This window comes from Callospermophilus lateralis, chromosome 12, assembly GCF_048772815.1.
Source record: "Callospermophilus lateralis isolate mCalLat2 chromosome 12, mCalLat2.hap1, whole genome shotgun sequence".
NCBI classification, from domain to species: domain Eukaryota; kingdom Metazoa; phylum Chordata; class Mammalia; order Rodentia; family Sciuridae; genus Callospermophilus; species Callospermophilus lateralis.
The window spans coordinates 111,885,831-111,898,616 of record NC_135316.1 but is presented as its reverse complement, the minus strand read 5'-3'; positions in this window follow the sequence as shown (position 1 = coordinate 111,898,616).

The following is a 12,786-nucleotide window of genomic DNA, read 5'->3' as shown; positions in this document are numbered from 1 at the left end:
CAGCTGCAGACCCCCCTCCCCGCCCCTACATAACATACATAAAAGGAGGAGCCACCTGAGCCGGACACTGGCTCCCAGACCCTGTCGTCAGGTCACAGGTCACAAGTCTTGCCCAGGAGAATCACCCTAGTGATGAACCCTAGGTTCCTTATTCCTGGGGCTTCAGAAGAGTCTAGTTTTCCTGCCCGAGATGACAATGTGTGGTCATCAATCTGACTCCTCAAGCTGACACTTGAAGCTGAAAATGCTGACATTCTAGATCCTCTTTTGACAACTCTGCAGAACTGTTGTTAAATTCTCATCTGTTCCCCTACAATGTCTCTTTGACTCTGCACTTCTCTCTCTCTCTCTCTCTCTCTCTCTCTCTCTCTCTCCATACAGACACACACGTTGTGATTGAGATTGGAGTAAAAGCACCTGTGCTCTCCCAGTTATGACTACCGGAGGTCCCACGAGTATTCCATGACTGTGGTGGCTAAAAGTGGTGTAGCCTGTGGGTTTGTTACTCAATACGCTCTCACACTGTGGGAAGTCACAAGGGTGCATGGTCCGTGCTGATGACAGCTTACTCGTGTCACAGGGGTACCACCAACTCAACACAAACACTGCAGGCCTCAGTAGAGTGAGCAATAAAGGAGAATGTCCATCTGGAGGAAGAACGCGCCTCTCCACATGGCCTGAGTGTGGTCTGTCTCCTCCGCGCACACGCTGGAGTTCAACACCCGTGTGGCAGGACTGGGAAGGTCACGCCCTTTCAGGGTGACCTGACTGGTGAGAGCGTCATCACTTCTCTTTGACTGATCTGTCCCCAGAGTGGCAGTCATGGTGGAGGGGTCCCTGGTGTCTCTCCCACCTGGATGTAACTCATAAACCTTAATTCTTTATAGATACCCAGTTGGTAATAGCAAGAGAAATGAGTGCAGAAGTATTTCTAGTCATGGAGGGGTTCATGTGGTGAAGACATCACATCATCCCTGGGGGGTCCTGAACTGCACACCCAAGCTTGCCTCACTGCCACTCTAGGTGCTGGGTGGGAGCAGCTCTGTCCCCAGTGCTGGCCCGCTGCCTGCACACACAGGAACTTTCTACTGTTCCAGGGCACTCTTGAGCTGGGCACAGAATGGGACATCCATGTGCCATATTCCCTTGCACCACTGAAGTCTGTACCAGGTGTCGGCATGGCCTGTTTAAAGTGAGTAACTGGTACCAAAAAGGAGCCGAGCGAGAGAGAACAGCTCATGGTTCTCCAGCCTCCTCCTCCTGAGACCCTCATAAAAGTATTGGAAGAAATTCAATATGTGCAAACCCAGGGCCAGGAACAGGATGGAGGCCACCTGCAGATGGGAGTCCAAGCAGCAGATGAAGGAACGACGCTCATTTGGGGCTCAAGGCACAAGATGCTCAGGGGCGCAGATCCCCAGAAGCGACTGCCCAAGGAACTCAGGAATGCTGACCATGCAACCCCACTCCAGTGGGCATCTTCAGGGCCCCCTGTACAGGGGGCCTTTTGACGGTCAGATGTGGTGTCTAAACAACAAGTTCACAGAGGACCGTGACAAGGTCAAGAAGACAAAAGGTAGAGACGACAACCCTCGGAAATGCTGTGGTGAGGAGAAGGCCAGGCTGGGGTTCAGGGCAAACCACTGACAGAGCACACCAGGGGACAGCCAGAGGGATAATGCCATGTGTCCCCACGGGCAGGGCGTGTCTTCAGACTGGGAGAGCCGGTGGAGACGTCCCACCGTGCATTCACTCTGCATCTGGGGCCCAGGGGAGGCTCCCAGGGTCTTCTGTGGTGGGGGGTGCATGGAGAACCCTGTGCCAACAAGGAGCGGCTCAGGACCAAGTCGTGAGTCACGAGCGCTTCATCCCAAGGAAGCTTCTACTCTGCATGGGGACCCCTGCCCTGTGGGACACAGGCCTCTGTCCTCCAGCGGTGCACGTCTGGAGAAGAGTAGCCAACCCCACCTCTGCAGGTGCAAAGCCTGTGTAGGCCCTGCTCTGATGAGTAAGTCAATAAACAGAAAGTCATAAGAAAATCACCCCCAGCAAGAGATGGAGCACCACGGGAGGGCTGGAGAGCCAGGGTCATTTACCCCAGTGGACGTAGGCACGCAGTGCTCTGAAGTCCTAGGCCCCAGCTGGGGTTGGGGGGCTTTTTATAGGAAATTTGACAACACTTCTTAACCATCACAACACTGGTGGGCGAGAATCCTTGACCTTCATGACCAAGGACTATGCACAGAGATTTTTATAGGTAGTTCATAGGTGCGGAACAAAAACAATGAAACACCTGTGAGTGTTATCGGGGAATGGCCTCTTCACAGGCAGCAGTAACTCAAGATGACTGAGTTTATCTCCCTAAGAGCTACAGTCTAAGAGCTTAGCCTATGAGGTTATAGTGTAGGCAGCAGTTAATTGGCAAAGTGACCTAAAACTTATACTAGCAATTATTGCTAGTATAAGTTTTAGGTCATTACATGCACCTACATTCCTAAAGAGTTTACAAAATATAAGAAGAAAATTCACAGGTGTCTGTTGCATCTCTGTCCTTGAAAGCCTGCCACAGACATGTTTACATATCAAGAGAGATGGTCAGTCTCCTAGAGATAGCTATTTACAACATAATAGGTAGGGTCCCATGGTTACTTAGGTTCCCTGAAGGGGTGGGGAAGCAGGTGGATGAACACTTTCCCCAGGCACTGGCTCTTTATCATAATGTTCTTATAATTTCATTTTGCAACCAGGTCTCTACCACCCATCTGGGGCTCCCGGCATTTAACCAGAGGAGCTGACTGAAGAAGTGATGTGTCCCCATCCTGTGCAATTTTAGCCAGATGCATACATTTTGCCTTAAGGAAGGAGTGTGTGGAGATGACTTTCTGAGTGCTGGCTCTAAAGCCACTCTGAGATCACCTTTGGCTGTTCTGGGCATCAAGCTTTAGGCTCTTTGTGGGATAGGAGGAGACCCCCCAGAAGGCTGTTAGAATAACCACGGTCCACACTCCTGACAGGCTGGTGTCGCTCAGTGGTGGAGAGCTGGCCTTCCACAGGTAGGCCCTGGGTCCATCCCCAGAAGTGAAAAATCAGTTTCACTCTTCTTTGTAAAATAATATTCGCTCATTTAACCAGAGTTACAAAGGGATCACTTTAAAACAAACAGGTCTTTTTTAAAAAAAACTTGATTCTAGCTGGGTGTGGTGATGCACACTTGTAAACCCAGCGTCTTGGGAGGCTGAGGCAGGAGGATAGTGAGTTCAAAGCCTGCTTCAGCAAAAGCAAGAGCTAAACAACTCAGTAAGATCCTGTCTCTAAATAAAATACAAAATAGGGCTGGGGATGTGGCTCAGTGGTTGAGTGTTTCCCCGGTAACAAAAAATAAAATAAAATAAATTTTAAAAGCCAACAAAAAGAACTCAATTCTTTTAAGACAGTTTTCCTAAGTAACCAATCCTATTAACCATAGTAGAAAACACAAGAGATTACCTCAATAGGACAAAGTCTATTTCTGGGCCAGGCCTAGTGAATTGATAAAAACAGATCAATATTCTGAGAAGTCTATTGCTGAAATGTGAAGAATGGGATTCTGGCTTTGTTAGTGCACTGATGTGAATTTTAGAAAGCCCTGGAAATGATGTTTCCAATGACACAACCTGAACACACGTAGCTCTTCCTTCCTGAGATCCATCCTTCACAAACGTTTGCAACCTGCTCTTTTCCTTCTGCCACTCTACCTCAGGGACTTGGAGCTGGGATTTGCCACTTGCAGGGACAACTTCCTGTGTCTGAGTGGACGAGCACCACAGCTGGCCCAAGGATGGAAATGCTGTTTACAACGATGAGTGACACATGTTATTCAGAATTCTAAAAACCATGTTGATGGCTCTGGGCAACGCTGTGAATCATGACTGCTATCTTAAAATTCTATGTGCAATAAAAGTGCCTGATCTTTTCCTCCATTGCAGAACTAATCAAATCATGCCCTGTTCCTGTTGTCTCTCCGCGCCTTAGCAGGTTGCATAGGAGACCCTGAAGAGTTGGTCTTCAGATGGTTTGCAGGGAGTTGCTGCACTGTTGAGATTGAGGTGCACCCTGTCTTCCAGAATGTGGCGGCAGGTGGCGATCTCCGCCTCCAGCTTGATCTTGATGCTATGCCGGCCTCATGTCCTAGGCTTGGTGCTGCTCTCTGCCTGCGTCTCTGCAGCTCTGACCCTGTTGGCTGCTCCAGCTGCGTGCGGTAGTGAGTCTCCACATCCCTTAGATTGCTCTCTCACTTGGCCTTTAGATTTCTTCTGAGTCCAGGTCAATCTCAAGGACAGGGTAGTGAATCCCATTTCTGTGCACCTCACTGGGCAGCACCCATCTCTGTGGTTATGAGGTGACCCTGGGTGCTCTCTTCCATCTGCTGGGACCAGGACTTCTCTCTTCTTCTGAGCCATCTCATCGGGGTGGGCCTGGATGTCTGCCATAATCTTGCTAAGGTCCTGAGATTTGAGTATCCACCTCCATGGTCTCCTGGAAGTGGCAAGCCGAGCTTGAAAGCCATGGCTTCTTCCTCTTGGCTCTTCATGAGAGCCTGGTTCCCATCTCTAGCTTCAGCTGAGTGATACTGATGTTGCTCTCCCCTGACTGGCACATGACCTCCTCTGTCTCACACTTGACTCTAATATCTTCAGCAACAAGACAAATATTGTCATTCTGAAGAATGAAGCAAGCACTGTCCATAGAATTTGCGAAGATTTGCCCATGGCTCTTCTATGGCTCAATGGTCTAGAAGCAAGGTCTGCCTCTCTGACCTGGGGCCCTTCTTCTCCAGATGTTCCTGGATTTTGCTCTCTAGCCTCTGATCATTAGTTACCAGACTCCTCGCTCTGTTCAGATAGGAGGCTAGGTGGTTGTTCAAATCTGGCATGGTCGCCTTCTTTTTCTGGATGCCACCCATTTCTGCCGGACCTCTGGCCATTCTTGCCACCAGAGCCCTGATCCCCAGCTGCTCTGGAAGCTAGTGGATTAGGACACCAAACTCGGAGCCCGAGCCCCTGGTGCCTGCATAGACACAGACTGTGTTACTGGCAGGTCAAACCCAGTGGCTAGGCAACTGAACAGAGCCCAGAGGCTGATGGTTGGTGGAGAAGGTGGTGGGACAGGTGGGGAAGCTCATGGTACCTGGGGAGGGAGGTAAGAGACCAGGACTCAGGCTCAGGTCACTGAGCCGGAAACAAAAAGGAAGGTACTCTGAGATCGTAGACCTGCTTTACTCAACCATAGCTGAGGATCTGTGTTGGGTAGTGATGGGCCATGGTGCTGGTCTGCCAGACAGGAAAGGAGGTGGGATGGCTGGGTGGCTGAATGGAGTGGCTGAGTGGTCTCTTTTCATTTCTTAAGGGGAAATTTAAGACAAAGAAGAGACGATGGCTCTCTAAATATGTGTGGTTTCCCTATTATTTCACAGCTGCCTTAAATAAACCCATGTGTTCTAGGTTAGTTGGTTTTGGGAATTGCCCATGGTGGTGGCCTAATGATGACTTCCAAGTGCAGCTTCTGGGACCTGGGATCAGTGTCTTGAACAAATGGCAGAGAACTGATGACTTGGGGCTACTTTTGCAGCTACAGCCATGGGCAGAGTTGGGTGCCCACAAAGAGAACAGTGGTCACAGCAGCTGTCTGGCCTGTGGTGGACCCTGCAAATCCCCTTAGCATTGACCAATAGAAAAGGCCACTCAACGCACTTGCTGCGGCTGAGCACTGGGCGGCCCAAGAAGCTGCTGTCCCTTCTCTCCCTGCAACCTGGAAGGAAAGTAAGTTGGAACGGTGGTATTGAGTACATAGCCTTGCCGCTTGTATTCCGTTTAGCAGGGGGTGGAGAAGGCGGACACAGCAGCCCTGAGACTGCATTGCTGGTCAGTTCCAGGAGCCCCATGGGAAAGCCAGGTGTGGAAGGACCTGTCGAGCAGGGCTGGAGGCATAAAAATTCTGCTAGGAAGCAGAGCAGAGGCAGGAATGAAACTCCAATTCTGGATTCTCACAGGGCAGCAATCACCTCTGAGTTCTTCCTTCCTCTCTTCATGCCTTAACCCCCTCAGGATTTTAAGAAGCCAATCTTCCCACCGCAGACCTGACCCAGGGCAGGGCGTAGCAGTGGAAACAGACTCTAAGCATTCTGCAGGCAGCATCCTGCCTCGCGGTAGGCACCAGCAGACTAGAGTGCGTGGGCTTGTCTGACTGTGAACTCTGTAAGCTCATGAAATCTGATTTTAGAGAAGGGCTTTTTACATCACTCACAGACTCCGGCTATCTGATCTTGGGGTCTGCTGCCCTGGCACCTGCAGCTCGTGAGCAGCTCACGCTCTAGTTGAGAGTTCTAAAATCGATTTTCACAAATCAAATAAACCAGACTTAGTTAAGTGAAGCTTCAGGAGAGTGTGAAATGTAGACTATCATAGCTGTGCCATGAGGACTGCCTGGTACATTTTCTGTGGGGTATGTGTTGTGCCAGGACCTAAAGTGTGTCCGTTCTGTGGGTCTTTCCATAAGCGGTTTGAGCCATTCTGGAATTGACACTCGAAGCCTGGGCTCCTTTCCTCTCACGGCCGTGGCAGGAGGGCCACCCATAGGATGGCTGTGGCCCAAATTCTCAGACAGCGGGATGCCATGGGTCCGTGGAAAGCCTGCTTGTGTCCAAGGCACTGTGATCAGAAACGTCCTGGAATGGGAGACTTGAGACAGAGTGAGCAGAGAGGACCAGACAGCAGCAGGTAGGCCTGGCTCCTGGCGCTCCCTCTAAAGCTTCAGGTCCAGACTGACAGCTTCCCGTCTGCAGAGCGGGTTCCTGCAGTGGAGCTGCCAGGGCACAGGTGGCTCAGAGTTCCTGCGGTTTATTCTGACCTCAGCCTCCTCCTCAACAGGAGGCCGAGCCCACAAAGTGCTCTGCGCTGCAAGGTGAGTAAACATAAGACTACACCCTTCCTGTGCCAGGGGAAGTTCCGGTTTCCCACCCAGACGGACTCAGCCCCTGAGGCTGCAACAGAAAGGAGTCACCAGTGAGCTGGTGCCCACCTCGTGCCCTTCGCTTTTCAACATTCTTATTCCAGATAACTGTAGATCCACATGGATTTGTCAGGCATACGAGAGAGATCGTGTGGACCCCTCACCTATTCCTCCCCAAGGGTAAGAGAACCATGATAAAGGAGTGGACTCTGACAGACTGCACTGGCCTTTTGAGGTGCACAGGCCTATGAGGGGAGGTGTGCAGGTAGGCCTGTGAATGCACGTGTGCAGCCAGACCCGTGCAGTTCTGTCACACGTGTGCGTTTACGGCAAACACCGGCATGGCATTCCGTTCACAGCCACAGCCACCTCCTTCCTGTTCCTCAGGCTGACAGCCTCCCTCTCTGTCAGGTTGTGCACATGGATCACACAGCGGAGACCTTTGGGGATCGCCTCTCCTCTCTCTGCCAATTCCCCTCGAACTTCTGCAAGCTGTGAATGTCAGCAACCCCTCCATCTCGCCAGGCGCCATACGTGTCCAGCAGTGTCTGTGAGCCACATATCTGCTAGAGGAGAGGCAGGAGGATGCTGGAGACTTGGACTCAGCCCAAGCACGAACACTGCTCGGTGTGCATATCTGTAAGAGGACATCTCCCTGACGGGAGAGACAGGTCATGAAAAGTTGCCATGTGCAGACAGGCCCTCGTCAGGCTTCCGCTGGGCACTAGACCTCCCACCCAGACCTTCCTGTGCTTAAGAGGGGGTTAAACCTGGAGAACACACAAGCTCCCGGGGATGGCCTAGTTCAGAGGACAACAAGGTGTTGGCAGGACCACCATGGCTCCTTTGCAGAACGTGTGTGAGGCCTTATGTCCACCAGGTGGACCTTCAGGTCCACTCAGTACCTCCCCAACCTCTCCCCAGAGCCTGTGTCAGGCCTTATGTCCACCAGGTGCTCAGTACCTCCCCAACCTCTCCTCATGTCCCAGTGTGAGGCCTTATGTCCACCAGGTGCTCAGTACCTCCCCAACCTCTCCCCATGTTCCAGTGTGAGGCCTTATGTCCACCAGGTGCTCAGCACCTCCCCAACCTCTCCTCATGTTCCAGTGTGAGTCCGTAGGTCCACCAGGTTCTCAGCACCTCCCCAACCTCTCCTCATGTTCCAGTGTGAGGCCTTATGTCCACCAGGTGCTCAGCACCTCCCCAGCTTCTCTTCATGTTCCAGTGTGAGACCTTATGTCCACCAGGTGCTCAGTACCTCCCCAACCTCTCCTCATGTTCCAGTGTGAGGTCTATGTCCACCAGGTACTCAGTACCTCCCCAACCTCTCCTCATGTTCCAGTGTGAGGCCTTTATGTCCACCAGTTTCTCAGTACCTCCCCAACCTCTCCTCATGATCCAGTGTGAGGCCTTATGTCCACAAGGTACTCAGTACCTCCCCAACCTCTCCCCATGTTCCAGTGTGAGGCCTTATGTCCACCAGGTACTCAGTACCTCCCCAACCTCTCCTCATGTTACAGTGTGAGGCCTTATGTCCACCAGGTGCTCAGTACCTCCCCAACCTCTCCTCATGTTCCAGTGTGAGGCCTTTATATCCACCAGGTGCTCAGTACCTCCCCAACCTCTCCTCATGTTCCAGTGTGAGTCCTTATGTCCACAAGGTACTCAGTACCTCCACAACCTCTCCTCATGTTCTAGTGTGAGGCGTTATGTCCACCAGGTGCTCAGCTCCTCCCCAACCTCTCCTCATGTTCTAGTGTGAGGCCTCATGTCCACCAGGTGCTCAGTACCTCCCCAACCTCTCCTCATGTTCTAGTGTGAGGCCTTATGTTCACCAGGTGCTCAGTACCTCCCCAACCTCTCCCCATGTTCCAGTGTGAAGCCTTATGTCCACCAGGTGCTCAGTACCTTCCCAACCTCTCCTCATGTTCCAGTGTGAGGCCTTATGTCCACCAGGTTCTCAGTATCTCCCCAACCTCTCCTCATGTTCCAGTGTGAGGCCTTATGTCCACCAGGTGCTCAGCTCCTCCCCAACCTCTCCCCATGTTCCAGTGTGAGACCTTATGTCCACCAGGTTCTCAGCTCCTCCCCAACCTCTCCTCATGTTCCAGTGTGAGACCTTATGTCCACCAGGTGCTCAGTACCTCCCCAACCTCTCCCCATGTTCCAGTGTGAAGCCTTATGTCCACCAGGTGCTCAGTACCTTCCCAACCTCTCCTCATGTTCCAGTGTGAGGCCTTATGTCCACCAGGTTCTCAGTATCTCCCCAACCTCTCCTCATGTTCCAGTGTGAGGCCTTATGTTCACCAGGTGCTCAGCTCCTCCCCAACCTCTCCCCATGTTCCAGTGTGAGACCTTATGTCCACCAGGTTCTCAGCTCCTCCCCAACCTCTCCCCATGTTCCAGTGTGAGACCTTATGTCCACCAGGTGCTCAGCTCCTCCCCAACCTCTCCCCATGTCCCAGTGTGAGGCCTTATGTCCACCAGGTGCTCAGCTCCTCCCCAACCTCTCCTCATGTTCCAGTGTGAGGCCTTATGTCCACCAGGTGCTCAGCTCCTCCCCAACCTCTCCCCATGTTCCAGTGTGAGACCTTATGTCCACCAGGTGCTCAGCTCCTCCCCAACCTCTCCCCATGTTCCAGTGTGAGACCTTATGTCCACCAGGTGCTCAGCTCCTCCCCAACCTCTCCTCATGTTCCAGTGTGAGACCTTATGTCCACCAGGTGCTCAGCTCCTCCCCAACCTCTCCTCATGTTCCAGTGTGAGGCCTTATGTCCACCAGGTACTCAGTACCTCCCCAACCTCTCCCCATGTTCCAGTGTGAGGCCTTATGTCCACCAGGTGCTCAGCACCTCCCCAACCTCTCCTCATGTTCCAGTATGAGGCCTTATGTCCACCAGGTGTTCAGCACCTCCCCAACCTCTCCCCATGTTCCAGTGTGAGGCCTTATGTCCACCAGGTGCTCAGCTCCTCCCCAACCTCTCCCCATGTTCCAGTGTGAGGCCTTTATGTCCACCAGGTGCTCAGTACCTCCCCAACCTCTCCTCATGTTCTAGTGTGAGGCCTTATGTTCACCAGGTGCTCAGTACCTCCCCAACCTCTCCTCATGTTCCAGTGTGAGGCCTTATGTCCACCAGGTGCTCAGCACCTCCCCAACCTCTCCTCATGTTCCAGTGTGAGGCCTTTATGTCCACCAGGTGCTCAGTACCTCCCCAACCTCTCCTCATGTTCTAGTGTGAGGCCTTATGTCCACCAGGTGCTCAGTACCTCCCCAACCTCTCCCCATGTTCCAGTGTGAGGCCTTATGTCCACCAGGTGCTCAGCACCTCCCCAACCTCTCCTCATGTTCCAGTGTGAGGCCTTTATGTCCACCAGGTGCTCAGTACCTCCCCAACCTCTCCTCATGTTCTAGTGTGAGGCCTTATGTCCACCAGGTGCTCAGTACCTCCCCAACCTCTCCTCATGTTCTAGTGTGAGGCCTTATGTCCACCAGGTGCTCAGCTCCTCCCCAACCACTCCTCATGTTTCAGTGTGAGGCCTTATGTCCACCAGGTACTCAACACCTCCCCAACCTCTCCTCATGTTCTAGTGTGAGACCTTATGTCCACCAGGTGCTCAGTACCTCCCCAACCTCTCCTCATGTTCCAGTGTGAGACCTTATGTCCACCAGGTGCTCAGCACCTCCCCAACCTCTCCCCATGTTCCAGTGTGAGACCTTATGTCCACCAGGTGCTCAGTACCTCCCCAACCTCTCCCCATGTTCCACTGTGAGGTCTTAGGTCCACCAGGTGCTCAGTACCTCCCCAACCTCTCCCCATGTTCCACTGTGAGGTCTTATGTCCACCAGGTGCTCAGTACCTCCCCAACCTCTCCCCATGTTCCAGTGTGAAGCCTTATGTCCACCAGGTGCTCAGCTCCTCCCCAACCTCTCCTCATGTTCCAGTGTGAGGCCTTATGTCCACCAGGTGCTCAGTACCTCCCCAACCTCTCCCCATGTTTCACTGTGAGGCCTTATGTCCACCAGGTGCTCAGTACCTCCCCAACCTCTCCTCATGTTCCAGTGTGAGACCTTATGTCCACCAGGTGCTCAGCTCCTCCCCAACCTCTCCTCATGTTCCAGTGTGAGGCCTTATGTCCACCAGGTGCTCAGCTCCTCCCCAACCTCTCCCCATGTTCCACTGTGAGGCCTTATGTCCACCAGGTGCTCAGCTCCTCCCCAACCTCTCCTCATGTTCCAGTGTGAGACCTTATGTCCACCAGGTGCTCAGCTCCTCCCCAACCTCTCCCCATGTTCCAGTGTGAAGCCTTATGTCCACCAGGTGCTCAGCTCCTCCCCAACCTCTCCTCATGTTCCAGTGTGAGGCCTTATGTCCACCAGGTGCTCAGTACCTCCCCAACCTCTCCCCATGTTCCACTGTGAGGCCTTATGTCCACCAGGTGCTCAGTACCTCCCCAACCTCTCCCCATGTTCCAGTGTGAGACCTTATGTCCACCAGGTGCTCAGCTCCTCCCCAACCTCTCCTCATGTTCCAGTGTGAGGCCTTATGTCCACCAGGTGCTCAGCTCCTCCCCAACCTCTCCCCATGTTCCACTGTGAGGCCTTATGTCCACCAGGTGCTCAGTACCTCCCCAACCTCTCCCCATGTTCCAGTGTGAAGCCTTATGTCCACCAGGTGCTCAGTACCTCCCCAACCTCTCCTCATGTTCCAGTGTGAGGCCTTATGTCCACCAGGTGCTCAGCTCCTCCCCAACCTCTCCCCATGTTCCACTGTGAGGCCTTATGTCCACCAGGTGCTCACTACCTCCCCAACCTCTCCTCATGTTCCAGTGTGAGACCTTATGTCCACCAGGTGTTCAGCACCTCCCCAGCTTCTCCTCATGTTCCAGTGTGAGACCTTATGTCCACCAAGTGCTCAGTACCTCCCCAACCTCTCCTCATGTTCCAGTGTGAGACCTTATGTCCACCAGGTGTTCAGCACCTCCCCAGCTTCTCCTCATGTTCCAGTGTGAGACCTTATGTCCACCAAGTGCTCAGAACCTCCCCAGCTTCTCCTCATGGTTGAGTTGAGGCCTTATGTCCACCAGGTGCTCAGCACCTCCCTAGCTTCTCCTCATGTTCCAGTGTGAGACCTTATGTCCACCAAGTGCTCAGAACCTCCCCAGTTTCTCCTCATGGTTGAGTTGAGGCCTTATGTCCACCAGGTGCTCAGCACCTCCCCAGCTTCTCCTCATGGTTGAGTTGATCCCTTCAGGTCCACCCTGTACTCAGCACCTCCCCAACCTCTCTGCAGTGCCTGGGTGGGTCTTCAGGTCCACCCTGTACTCAGCACCTCCCCAACCTCTCTGCAGTGCCTGGGTGGGTCTCAGGTCCACCCTGTACTCAGCACCTCCCCAACCTCTCTGCAGTGCCTGGGTGGGTCTCAGGTCCACCCTGTACTCAGCACCTCCCTGGCCTTCTCATGATCCTGCATGAGGCTTCAGGTCCACCAAATGCTCTGCCTTTCCCCAGCCTCTTCCCATGTTTCTGTGTGCGGCCTCCAGTTCCTCCAGGTTCTCAGTGTCTCCCCAGCCTCTCCCCATGGTTCTTTGTGAGGCCTTGGCTCCACCAGGAGCTCAGCATCGCTCTAGCTCTTCCCCATGGTGCTATGTGAGGCCTTTGGGTTCTCCAGGTGCTCTGCGTCCCACTCTGTCAGACTCTCCCCAGGGCTGCGTGAGGCCTTCAGGCCCAACTTGGGGGCAGGGCCCTGTGCAGTTGAAGAAGGATGCAAGGAAACAAAATGTAGCCCTGGATCTCAGGAA